Below are 14,648 nucleotides of genomic sequence, written 5' to 3' on the forward strand. Positions count from 1 at the left end.
GCATTCCCCTCCAGACCTCCTGCGCATAGGGGAACAATTTGACTGATATTCTAGGCAACATCAGAGGGGTATTTTAATCTAACGTGTTGGGGAAGGAAGAGAGTGGCTTCAATAAAGGCACTTTCTTCATAGTCTGTTCAATATTATTGCCCATTTCACTCAGTGAAAAATAAAATCTGGAGATGTAAAATGGATAGATGACCATAATCATCAGATTTTTGTCAACTCTTTTGTGCTTGATTGATCTACAAATGGTCATGTACAGCCATGTCTTCCAATGAACATGTAAATTTTGTAGCAGTCCCCAGATGGAGCAGGCAAGAAGACCCATCAAAGCAATATCCTATTATTCAATTTACTCCTAGTTTCTGCTGACCTCTCCAATGTTCTCTTTTTGTCTTCTGAAGGTTCTGTGGGTGTTGCCAACTGACACATTGCCCAAGAGCTATTCATAACGTAGAAGCCTATTCAGTGAGTATTGGGGCATACTCTGTGCAATAGAACATCTGCAAGTCTGAAAGATCATAGGAAAAGAATAATTCAAAAATGTTCAGATAATATCAAACCAGCTTAAAGCTGGGAAGAAGGGAAGACTGAGGAAAAAATGGAGCTCGATTTCTCAAAATATGATGAGTCTTGAATTCAATACAATAAGTGATGCTGAAATCATTATCAGTGCATACCAGGCCAATGCAATTTTAATAATATCATTGCCTTTTCCCTAATTCTGAAGAGGATGGTGTGAATTACCTCAATGAGATTCGTTAATCTGTGTTGTTAAGGAAGCTGAGTACTGGAACAATTTCATCTTGTCCAAGTCCTGGAGCAAAACTGAAATCCTTGATTGTGGAAGCAATACATTCCTGTAAGACAATGATTAGCAGATGTTTTTGAGGTATTCTGAAAGTCACTTGATCCTTATTCTCTATACTGAAGTATTACTGTCTATCTGTGATGCTTTATCTGTGGAATCAACTTATTGTGGTTTTTCTCTTTCAACAGAAAGGTCTTTGAGAACAATGAGCACATTGTATTGATCTAGAACTTGTCCCTTTAGCTATTAAATTATGTCAAAAGCTCTACTCGATGTGTATTCAAACCAGATAGCATTATAGAATCTTTCAAAAACATTAAAAATAAATTGTTTAGGGCATTAGGGGAACAGCAGTACTAATATAGTTACGTTGTAATAGTAAATTTACTTGCTTCGAAAATAGGTAAGCATGCATATGTTTCCATTCTATTTTTTTAATTCCTTCATTGGATAAGGGCATCACTGGCCAGGCAAACATTTATTACCCATCCATACTTGCCCAGAGGGCAGTTAAGAGTCAACCACATTGCTGTAGGTCTGGGGTCACAAATAGGTCAGACCACATTAGGATGTCAAATTTCATTCCCTAAAGAACATTAGTAAATCATGTGAGTTTTTATAACAATCATCATTAGGTTAGCTTTTTATTCCAGATCTTTTTATTGAATTCAAATCTTACCCAGTGTGGTGATATTCAAACCTATGCCCTGAACGTTAGCCTGGGATTCTGAATGACTAATCCAGTGACATTACCATTACGCCACCACTTCTCCAATCACATTAGCACTGTCTCCGTCCTCATATATTTGCATCAAAGACTTTTGCTGACAAGCTATTGTGGAATCGGTCCTGCCTCAAGTCTATAATTATTTGAAAGAGCTGTGCATATATCTATGAATGGGTGAATAGCATAAATATGAACATGTATTGCTTGTATAATAATTAATTGCTTTTTACTATGTGCAGATTTGAGCATTCTGTTTATAGAAAGGATAATAACTGAAGGGATTAACTAAGAAATGACAGGAATAAGGGAAAGTCAGGCCCAATATAAAAAGCAATACAAGTGAGCAAAGTAGGATAATAGAGTTAAAGTTAACATAAGGGAAGTTACTTTAAGATTAAGTAAGTAAATATGAATAAGTACGTTTAAGTTTAAGACATAGCAGCACAGGTTGGTTGAGTGGAATGTGTAATCTGAAATATATGGGATGTCTTGGACTCTACCAGTGTCTTAGTATGTGCAGGAAATGATTTCAGCTGGAGAAACCTGAGCTCTGAGTTTCAGATTGTGAGCAGTGGCTGGGGACATTGCAGCACATCTGTGAGGCTGAGGCATTGTGGTATAATTTTCAGAGAGATGATCACACCGCAGCTTAAAGGAAGGGAAGGAATGAGTGCCATCAGGCAGTCCCTGAGAAGCAGACAGGAATCCCCAGGGTTCCTGGTCACAGATCAGTTTTCTGTTTTGGAAGCTGATGAGGGCACTCAAGGGAGAGGCACATGTGTGGCACTGCTAATGGCTTGGCAGTACAGGAAAGGAGGAAATAAAAAAAGGAGGAGCAACAGTGATTGGGGAACTACTCATTAGTTAGGGGAACAGACTGGCATTTCTGTGGCTGTCAAATGACTCCAGCATGGTATGACACCTCCCTGCCAGTGTCAAGGATGTCACAAAGTGGCTGCAAAGCATTCTTCTGGTGGTGGGTGAACAGCAAGCGGTTGTGGTTCATGTTGCTATCAATAACTTACATGAAGGTAAATGTGGCCCTGCAGTCGGAATTTAGGAAGCTAGGTAGATACTCAGCAAGCACAAGCTCAAATTAAGTAATATGATTGAGTGGCTGGAAAGATGAGAAGAGGGCTTTAGATAGCTGAGACACTGCAAATGGCTCTGGGGAGGATGGCACTTGTACAAGCTGAATGGGTTGCACCTGACTAGAGCTGGGACTGAGTTCCTTGAAGGGCATTTTGCTATTGCTATTGGGAGCATTTAAAGTAACTTGGCAGGGGTTGGGACCCAAGAGAGAATTGTAGAAGAAAATATCAGTATTTGCAAAATGTTCAGAGACACAGCTAGCATTAGCATAGAGAATAGCAAGAAACTATGTGACGTTAGAGTAAAGGAGAAAGAAATGAAGTCTAAATCAAATATACTGTGCCAGAATGTGAAAATGCAGCTTATAGTTATTATGACTGGGGAGCTACAGCCACATATTGCCATGTGGAAATTTGATATTGTGGTGATAACTGAGACCTGGCTTAAGGAGGGTAAGGCTGGATGTTAATTATTCCTGGTCGCAAGAGGTTCAGAAAGGATAGAAAAGGAAGAAAGGGAGGAAGGGTGGCAGTATTATTCAAGGAAAGTATTATAACACAGGATAAAGAAGACGTATAAGAGGATTCAAGGCTAAAATTAATCTGGTGAGAACTAAGAAACAAAAAAAGGTACCATTACATTACTAGATGTAGTCTATGGACCACCAATCAGTGGAAAGGGCGTAGAGGAACAAATCACCTGGGAAATTATAGGGAAAAGCCAGCATTACAGAGTAGTTACTATGAAGGACTTCAATTATTCAAATCTAGACTGGGATACTGGTTGTGTAAAGGGCAGCAAGAGTTCCTGGATTGCATACAGGAGAGTTTCCTACGACAGCATGTGCCCAGTCCAATAAGAAAAGATGAATTGTTTGATGTGGTTCTTGGAAATGAGGTGAGCCAAGTTGGTCAAGCATCAATTGGGGAGACAGTGATCATTGTATGATAAGGTTCAACAAGATGGTGAAGAATGATGTTAGTAAATCCAGACTAAGAAAAATCAGTTGACAGAAAGCTGAACTTCCATGGGGCAAGAATGGATCTGGGTGGGATTGACTGGAAGTGGTGATTGGCTGGAAAATCTGTAACTGAACAGTGGGCTATCCTCAGAGATGAGATGATACAGGCACTGTTGAGGTGTATTGCCTCAAATGGGAGAGTAGGACAATCAGAAATGAAGATACAGAGACAAAAGTGTGCTTATAACAGGTGTAAGGTAGGTAATACAGTGGAGAATAAAAGCAATACAGAAGGTTTAGAGAGGAGGTGAAAAAGCAACCAAGAGAAGCCAATTGGTATCTTGATGAAAGACTGACCAACATAAAGGGTGTCGCAAAATCTTCTATAGGCAAATAGTAAAAGATTCTAAAAGGAGTAGGATTGATTAGAGACTAGAAAGAAGATTTATATGTGGAAATTTGCAGATGACATGAAACTTGGATGAAATGTAAAATGTGAGGAGAAGAGCCTGGAACTCCAGAAGGACTTTGACAAGTTGGTGGAGTGGGCAGATTGGTGGCAGGTGGAGTTCAATGCAGAGAAGTATGAAGTGATTCTTTTTGAAAGGAAGAGCATTGAAAGACAATATAAAATAAGGGCTACAATTTTGAAGGGGATGCAGGAGCAGCAAAACATTGGTGTACATGTGTGCAGACCACTGTGGATGGTAGGACAGATTGAGAGAGCGCATAGTATCCTTGGCTACATTAATAGGGGTGTGGCAGACAAAAGCAAGGAAGTGATGTTGAACTTATATAAGTTACTTTGTTGGTTATTGTGTACAGTTCTGGGCACTACATTATAGGAATGATGTGAACACAGAGGAAAGAATGCAGAAGCAATTTATAATAGTGGCCCTAGGGATAAGAAATTTCAGTACAAGGATAGATTGAAAAAGTTGGGCTTGTTCTGCTTGGAAAGGAGAAGGCTAAAAAGAGATCTGATAGAAGTTTTCAAAATCATGGATAGATAGGAAGAAGCTGTTCCTGTTCATAACAGGAAAAAGATCAAGAGGGCATAGATTTAAAGTAATTTGCAAAAGAAGGAAAAGTAAGGTGATAAGAATAACTTTTTCACACAACAAGAAGTTAGGATGTTGTGTACGCAACAATGTCTGGAAATGTGGTGGAGGCATGTGCAATTGAGGCAGTCAAAATGGTTTTGGATGATTATTTGGATAGGAAGAATGTGCAGGGCATGGGGAACAAGCAGGAGGTTGTCATTAGGCAATGACCCTTGTCTGAATAGCTGGTGCAGATATGATGGGCCAAGTAGCCTCTTTCTGCACCATAATACTCCTGTGATTCTGTCATATTAAAGCTGTTAGGAAGACATACTTATGTCAAATGTTAATTTTTAATTCAGTGGCTTGAGACAGGCATTGAACTTCTAAAAAATACATCTTTAACTGAACGAGGACACCAACTGCAACTAAAATGGCTGCCACAATTTGTGTTACCATTTGATCTATAATCCACTCTAGGATACATGGTTTATGAAGATCCTACTAGAGGCAACGAACCTCTGAAATATAAATAACTTTCTTCCTGCCTGATCAAAACCAAAATATTCACACTCTACAACTATGGGAGAATTTACCATTAAGAGGTTCATTGTTTGGACGAAAGAAATTAATTTTCTTGAGATAATACTGCAGATGTGAGATAATCAAAGCTACCTTCTGGAATATACAATCAAGTTTTGAATATCTTCCTGACACTTTTTTCTCCTATGATAGTTATTTAGTTATTTCCTCTTCTTCTTTTCATGCCTTGTTTGATTTTTTAAAAAAAAATCCTTCATGGGATGTGAACATTGCTGGCTGTTAGACATGTTAGGCTACTTAATATAAAAAGAGCTCATGGTATTGGAAGTAGTATATTAGCTTGAATAGAGGATTGGCTAACTGATAGAAAACAGACAGTTGGAATAAGGGTGTCATTTCCAGGGTGACAATATGTAACCAGTGAAGTGCTACAGGAATCAGTGCTGGGGCCACAATCATTTACAATATATATTTATGATTTGGGTGAGGAAAATGAATGTATAATAGGCAAGTTTGCAGATGACACAAAAATGTTGGAAAGTCAAAGTGAGGAAAGGATAAAGAGTCTACATAAGGATAGAGACAGGTTAAGCAAGTTGAGCAAAGCATGGCAGACATAATACAATACGGGAAAATATGAGGTTATGTACTCTGACAGGAAGAATACAGAAACTGAGTATTATTTAAGAAAGAGTGCAGAAAACTATAGGATTTGGGAGCCTTCATGCATAAATCACAGAAAGCTCTCACTCAAGTTCAGCAGACAATAAGGAAGGCAAATGGAATGTTGGCCTTTATATCAAAAGGAATGAAGCTTAAAAAGGGAGGAAGTCATGCTAAAACAGTTTGATCCCTTTATCTGAGGAAATATATAATGGCATTGGAGGCAGTCCAGAGAAGGTTCACAAGCCTGATTCCAGTTATAGAGAGACTTTTATGAGAAGAGGTTGTGTAGCTTGGCCCTGCACTCATTGGAGTTCAGAAGAATGTGAGGCCACCTTATTGAAACATACAAGATTCTTAGCAAATTGACAAGAAAGTTTATTTCCTCTGGAGAGTCTAGGACCAGAGGGTATAATCTCAGAATAAGGGGTCACCCATTTAAGACAGAGATAGGGAGGAATTTGTGCTCTTCAAGGGTAGTGAATTTGTGGAACTCTTTACCACAGAGGTCTGTAGAGATTATGTCATTCAGTATGTTCAAGGCTGAGATTGACAAAAATTTATTGAGTAAAATTCAATTATAGGAAAGGAAAGAAAAAGGAGTTGAGGATTATCAGATCAGCCACAGTCCCTTTGAATGGCAGAGCAAACTTAATGAGCTGGATGGTCTACATCTGCTCCTTTGTCTTACGGTCTTATGCGTTCACTACATTCTGATCTGTCTTTTTCTCCCACTGTATCAAGACGAACTATGAGTAAGAAGGAGGCTATTCGGTCTGTTATGCCTATGTCAGCTCTATAGTTATCAAATTAGTTCTGCTAAAGCACCATTTCCCCAGCAGGTACTCATTGTCAAGTATTTATTTAATTCCTTTTGAAGATTGCATATATAATAATGATCCTGAAGGACTTAACCTGATGGTGCAATGCAATCTTTGGATTGAGACAGTTGAGCCTTGCATCATTACCTAAAGGAACAAATATGTTCTCTGCAGCTCCTGAGAGTCCTTGGTGATTATGACTAGCAGGCTTTTGTAAACTCAATCTATCATGCAATAAACTATACAAAAAACAGAAATTGCTGGAGAAACTCAGGAGGTCTGGCAGCATCTGTGGCAAGAAAACAGAATTAACTTTTTGGATCCAGTGACCCTTCTTCAGAACTGACACATTTCTGACAAGTTCTGAAGAACAGTCACTGGACATGAAATGTTAACTCTATTTTCTCATCACAATGCTGCCAAACATGCTGAGTTTCTCCAGCGATTTCTGTCCTTATTTAAGATTTCCAGCATCACATTTATTTGTTTTATTGTAATACAATAAGCTATCCTCTTATAGAAGACAAGTACCCCTTCTGCTTAAAATCACTAGTGGTCTATTCTTCATTGCTGATGATTAAACAGGCTCTGGACTCTGCATGATTAATAAAGATTGAAACTATCAATACCAGAATACCAAATGCTGGTGGCAGTGGTATCTGAAAATAAGACAAAGATTACTATTAAGTCAGCTTTTACCACTTTCTAGACAGTTCATTCGAGCTTGGTGTGTTATTTAAACTAAATTCCTAATTTTCTGTCTGTTTCTGTAACCAGTTACTATTTTTAGTATGTTTTTTAATGGATGTGGAATCACTGGCAGCATTTTTCGACCAGCCACGATTGTCCTCAAGACTGTCCTTAAACAAGAACAATCTGTCTGTATAGGTATTGATAGGAAGGGAGTTGTAAGATTTTGACATAGCAACAGTGAAAGAATGACGATTACATTTCCAAGTCAGGGTAGTGTGTATTTTGGAGTGGACATTGCAGGTGGTGGCATTGTGTTACTGCAGTGCATCTTGTATATGGTATACATTGCTGCCATTGTATTTTGATAGTGAGGGGAGTGAATATTGAAGGTGGTGGTTTAGATGCTGATCAAGCAGGTTGCTTTGTCATAGATGGTGTTTTGCTTCCTGAACATTGTTGGAGCTGCTCTCATCCAGTCAATTGGAGCTTATTCTATCATCCTCTTGATTTGTGCCTTGAAGATAATGGATAGATTTTGAGGAGTAAAGAGGCGAGTTACTCGTACGCAAACTTAATAGCTTCTGACATATTCTTGTATACACAGTATTTATGTGCTTGGTCCAGTTCAGTTTCTGCTCAATGTCAACCCCCAAGATGCTGATAGCGGTGGCTTCAGCAATGTTAATGCCAATGGGAGAAGGTTGAATTATTTTTTGTTGGAGGTGGCACTTACATAGCATGAATCATACTTGCCACTTGTAAGTCCAAGCCTGAATGATGTCCAAGCCATGCTAAATTTGGATGAAGACTGCTTCAATGTTTACAAGAAATCAGGAAAGATGCTGAATATTATGTAAGCATTGTTGAACGTCCTTATTTCTGGCCTTAGGATGGAGGGTAGGATGAAACAGCTGAACATGGCTTGGCCTGAGATGCTAACCTGAGGAACTCATGCAAAGATGTCCTGGAGCTGAGATGACTGACCTCCAACAACCAAAACCATCTTCCTATGTGCCAGGTATGACTCCAACCAGGAGTTTCCCACCTGCTTCCCATTGACTCCTGTTTTACTAGGGCTCCATGATACCACACTCACTCAAATGTAGCCTTGATGTCAAAAGGAATCACACTGACTTCCCCTTTTCGGTTCTTGAAGCTGCATCTGTGACCAGAAAAGCAAGCAATGGTGTTTGCTGGTTAACTACCACGACACTAACACATTCATTTCTGCAATACAATTTAGCATTCTGTAACTTTTTAGGACCAGTGTTTTAGAATTATAAGGAACATAAGAATGATAATAAATATGATTGAATTAAATCCAAAATGCTGTGTGCCAGAAATTGTTTTACTGCTTACATATTTCTTCCTTTACAGTTGTTATTGTGTTGACATCCTGTCTCTCCTTTAGGTAGAATGCCATTACTGAATTGTTTCTGGCAGCCATCCTGTATTCAAATGACTGGATACAATTTTATACAAGGTTATTAGTTCTGATCGTTTTATTTTGCTCCCACGAGGCAGCTACTTCCAACTGTTCTCTGCAATGCCCTTGAGAGCTGATGATCATGTTCAAAAACTAGTTTGTAACAAAGTTAGCATCTAGAATTTACTGTCAAAAGTCCACTACAGTGTATCTAAAATACTGCAGTATCTGTGCTCTGTAACTTTTAGCACATCTAAAATGCTTTGAAGTAACTTCACGGAAAATTATTAGAGTATCGTACGTATATCAGTTCTATTACTTTGCAGAAAGCTTCAGATAGTTCTGTTTATTCCTTGATAAAGTTCCCGCTTGCTCTGCTCACTTACTGTCAGTGTGTGTCAAAGCTCACTCCATTTCCCAGTGTGTTGTTGTAATACATGCCAAAGCAAACATGCTCTATAACACTCCATTTCAAAGAGAAACCAAGGGACCTCTGCACAGAAACAGTCAGAGTAATTCGTGAAATTTCCACAGTGAACTGCCATATTGCTGATTCCAATCAATTGTAGTATCCAAGAGCCTTGAGATAAACACATTAGTTGGGCACATTGCAGGACACATCTGTGGTCTGATTACAATTTATTTTTGCCGTTTTTAATTAAGGCTCACAAATTTTGCTGGGATTTTGTAAATATTTTTTATAGGTACAAATGTTGCTGAAAAGAGCGGCATACTGTTGAAGTTTTTCATCTTGCACCATCAGGACAGAATTTCAAGAATACCAATTTTCAAAGCAGACAATAATTTAAACTGCATGAGGATAGCAGTGCTGATTGGTTGAAGCTTTGCCATGAGGAATGCATGAAGAAACCATTATCATTTAACTGTTTGTTTAAATTCAAAACGGACAAGTTGATTCGAGATATTATCATGGGGATGCACAAGGGATCAATTGTCCTCCCAAACTTTTCTTTGAAAAGAAGGGTCTGAGAAAGGTCACTGGACCCAAAACATTAACTCTGATTTTTCTTCACAAATGCTGCCAGACCTGCAGAGCTTTTCCAGAAACTTCTGGTTTTATTCAAGTTCTTTGTTCCTTCTTTACCATCAGAATGTAAAGGGAACCAAATTATATTCAAACACAAAGGTATTCTTTTTCCTAAAAAGACAAAGGATGTCTGTGTTTGTATGATAAGGGACAAATAAAGTGTATTGGTGCTGCTTACACCAAATGTCAACTTCATTTTCACTATTCTGCTTTGTAAGTTCAAACTAATATTTTGGAATAGAAAATAGAACATAGAACATAGAACAGTACAGCACAGTTCAGGCCCTTCAGCCCATGATGTTGTGCCAACCTATTATCCTACTCTTAAGATCAAACTATCCTGCATACCCTACATTTTACTATCATCCACGTGCCTATCCAAGAGTCGCTTAAATGTCCCTAATGTATCCAACTCCACTACCACTGCTGGCAGTGCATTCCACACACCCACCACTCTTTGTGTAAAGAACCTACCTCTGATACCTCCCCTATACCTTCCTCCAATCATCTTAAAATTATGCCCCCTCATGATAGCCATTTTCATCCTGGGAAAAAGTCTCTGTCTATCTACTCTATCTATGCCTCTCATCATTTGTACACCTATGTCGTGTCACTTCTCATCTTTCTTCACTCCAATGAGAAAAGCCCTAGCTCCCTCAACCTTCCCTCATAAGACCCGCTCTCCAGTCCAGGCAGCATCCTGGTAAATCTCCTCTGCACGGTCTCTAAAGCTTCCACATCCTTCCTATAATGAGGCGACCAGAACTGAACACAGTATTCCAAGTGTGGCCTAACCAGGGTTTTATAGAGCTGCGCATAACCTCGCGGCTCTTAAACTCAATTCCCCTGCCAATGAAAGCCAACACACCATACACCTTCTTAACAACCCTATCAACTTGGGTTGCAACTTTGAGGGATCTATGGTCGTGGACTACAATATCCCTCTGTTCCTCCACACTGCCAAGAATCCTGCCATTAACCCTGTATTCTGCATTCAAATTTAACCTTCCAAAATGAATCACTTCACACTTTTCTGGGTTGAATTCCATCTGCCACTTCTTTGCCCAGCTCTGCATCCTGTCAATGTCCCGTTGCAACCTACAATAGCCCTCCACACTCTCCACAACTCCACCATCCTGTGTCATCGGGAAACTTGCTAACCCACCCTTCCATTTCCTTGTCCAAGTCATTTATAAAGATCACAAACAGCAGAGGTCCCAGAACAGATCCCTGTGGAACACCACTGGTCACCGAGCTCCAGGCTGAATACTTTCCATCTACTACCACCCTCTGTCTTCTATTGGACAGCCAATTCTGTATCCAGACAGCCAAATTTCCCTGAATCCTATACCTCCTTACTTTCTGAATAAGCCTACCATGGGGAACCTTATCAAATGCCTTGCTAAAATCCATATACAGCACATCAACTGCTCTACCTTCATCAATGTGTTTTGTCACATCCTCAAAGAATTCAGTAAGGCTTGTGAGGCATGACCTGCCTCTCACAAAGCCATGCTGACTATTTCTAATCAGACTATGCTTTTCCAAATAATCATAAATACTATCTCTCAGAATCGTCTCTGACAATTTGCCCACCACAGAAGTAAGACTGACTTGTCTGTAATTCCAAGGGTTATCCCTATTGCCTTTTTTGAACAAAGGAATAACATTTGCCACCCTCCAATCATCTGATACTACTCCAGTGGACAGTGAGGACACAAAGATCATCGCCAAAGGTGCAACAGTCTCTTCCCTCGCTACCCGTAGTAACATTGGGCATATCCCATCTGGCCCAGGGGACTAATCTAGCCTCGTGTTTTACAAAATTTCTAGCACATCCTACTTCCTAACATCAGCCTGTTATACACCTTATAATTATTCTATAGCCTATAATTATACACCTTGTACCTCAATCTGCCACTCTGTTCCAGAAAATTCTGTGGTGCAATGCCAAAAGTACTTCTGGTTTTCTCTATGGTGGCTATGCGTGGTGCTTTATTCAACTTCCTTTTTGTTACACTTTTCTTCTTTTGATTACCTAAATCCTGATTTTGGTAGCCAATTGAAAAATCATTCATCCACTTGGCATGTGATTGATACAAGTAAAGGTGAGATCTTTACTTTAAAGTGTTTGTGCATTGAATATATTTGACCTCCTGTGGTCCAGCACAAGCCTCAATCCCCAAGGTACCAAATCAGGGATATACATAGGTGCATTATCTTCAGCCATGACACCTGCTCCTCTAAATTTCAGACAAAGTGGAATTGAATTACCTGCATGATTTGTGCCACACTAAAAAATATAAATGTTGCTGTCCACTGTCTTGATGTTAAGACAAATGATAGACTTCAAAATCCAATTATGTCATTGAAAATTAAGGATTCTTCCCAGCACTCCGTGTACCTTAGAGGAATTCCAACAGAAATAGCAGCTTTGTATTAACGTGTTCAAATACAGTTTAAATCAATGTATCATAGGGCACGTATAGGCAAATTTGTACTCTACATCTGACCTGCTGAGGAAGCAGACCTCTGTTAAATCATAACAATGTGAGAGTGAAAATTGCACCTGGACTATTACAATTTGGTATGACCAGTCCCTAGGTACAGTTCCTACATTTGTTTTGGTTCCACACAGGATACCTAGTTAAGCTCCCGGATGAGGAGGTGTGAATTGGCTACTCTTGGTTATTCACCTCCTATCTCCGTTAGTCACAGCAAGGTTAATTTTAAAACTAATTCTTTCTTTTGTGAATAGCTTTCTCCCAGACCAAGTGAATATACATTTTAAAAGGAGTCCATTTAACCAGGCTTTCTTGAATTAGTGAAAGGAGTGAGTTTAGTAATTACTAAAAGCAAGAAGAAACAGTTACGCAATACGCAAACACACTGATTAGAAATAAGAGGTGAGTCCACAAACATACAGGTTAAGAAAAGAGATCAATCTCTGAATTGTTGTTGAACAGCAGAGAGTTGAATGTTACAGCTGTTGCAGTGGATGTTACTGGTAGTGCTGACATTGATAATTGAACAGTCAATTTCTAATTCTCTTTGTCCTGATTTCTTTTGGCAGGGGCTGACTGGCAACACTCACAATCAGTCCTGAGGAAGGGTCACTGGACCCAAAATGTTAACTCTGTTTTCTCCTTCACAGATGCTGCCAGACCTGCTGAGCTTTTCCAGCAACTTTGTTTTTGTTACTGATTTACAGTATCTGCAGTTCTTTTGGTTTTTATTCACAATGAGTATTTTTTTCCGTTCTTTACCTGCAGTGCAGGAGTATCTAAATGGCTGTTCTCAGTGCTGTGACCCTCATAACACTCTAGTCCACACAGTAAATTATCAGGCTAACAACACATAGACCATGGTTGACTTTTAACCTCTGTCCCTGTGGATTATGCAAAGAGGAAAACTCCAAGTATATCTCTTAGCCAGATTGTTGTCTTTTTTACTGTCATGTTCACAACCTATGATACTCCCAGGGAATTACTAGTTTAGTTTGTAGTGCATTTTTTTTCCGTTTGAAGCTTCTTTAACACTTCATCAGGTGTGACATCCCAGAGCCTCTCTCCAGGCACACACTGAATTCACATCTGCAGTCAATTTTTATGAATGTCCTCTTTTTTTAAAAAAAGCATATTATAACTAAATTTTAATATGTCCAGAAGTGATCCAGGGATATGGTTCGTGGGCAAGACTTGTTCGTACTTTAGTATTAAATTCATTAAAATATTCTCTTCAGATTTGTACTGTTACATCATTTCTACAGTTTTAAGAGGCCAACACAAACATTTGGCATCGAAATTGTGTTGTAAAATATTGGTGATAACATATTTGTACGTTATGATAAATTTCCGTAATCACATTAATTTAGCAAAGGCGTTACTCAAAGTTATTTACTCATTCATTCAGTCAAAGGTGTAGGCAAAGGAATTTCCTACAACTCAGTAATGCATTTGTCCCATTTCAGAATTTTAGATTTTATTGTGAAGGGATGGAAAATCTTGGTGCAAAGTGTTAAAAATGCTACAGTTGAGCTAAACCTGCCTCTAATGGGATTAAGTACATAAAACAACAATCATGATGGGTACAGATTAGGTTTCAGGTGGGGCACCCAGACCAGCAACAACAACATTAACAACTTAATTGTGTCTTTAATGTACAAAAATGCCCAGAGGTGCTTCATGGGAGAGTTATTGACAAAATTTGAAAACTGAGCCAAATAACAAAATATTTGACCCAAAGCAAAATTCAGTGAATGCTTGAAATCTGAAATCAAAATAGAAAATGTTGGAAACATTTTACAGGTTTGACATCATTTGTGGAGAGAGATGCAGATTTAACCTTTCAGGTTATGATCTTTTATCTGATAATACAAATGTGAAGGACCAATGAAACTGCACAAGGCCAAACTGAATTGGAGTTCTGATGTTGTTCTGCTGTCAAGCAATTTTATGAGATGTGGCGTTGGGACATATTAGTGACAGAAGTGCTGGTAATGAGCAGATTACTAATATCATTTAGTAGTAATTGTAAAGTATATTCATACATTTTTCTGATCCAACTGAGGTTATTCATTCTTCTTCCCCTTGATCAGGAGCTTCCCTTGGTGTTAAAAGCCCACAGACGTGCCACACCATGCACACAGTATAGGCTACCACGAACACATGCATGCAGATACAGTAAGATTCATGCATTCACTAAAATTCTGATGAAACACATAATTAGTATTCCAAAATAGACAGATCAGTAGAGACTTCGCTCTAATTATAACCTTAGATACCAAGATGTAGAGCTGGATGAACACAACGGGCCAA

The sequence above is a fragment of the Rhincodon typus genome, chromosome 6 (genome assembly GCF_021869965.1).
Source record: "Rhincodon typus isolate 14 chromosome 6, sRhiTyp1.1, whole genome shotgun sequence".
In the NCBI taxonomy this organism is placed as follows: domain Eukaryota; kingdom Metazoa; phylum Chordata; class Chondrichthyes; order Orectolobiformes; family Rhincodontidae; genus Rhincodon; species Rhincodon typus.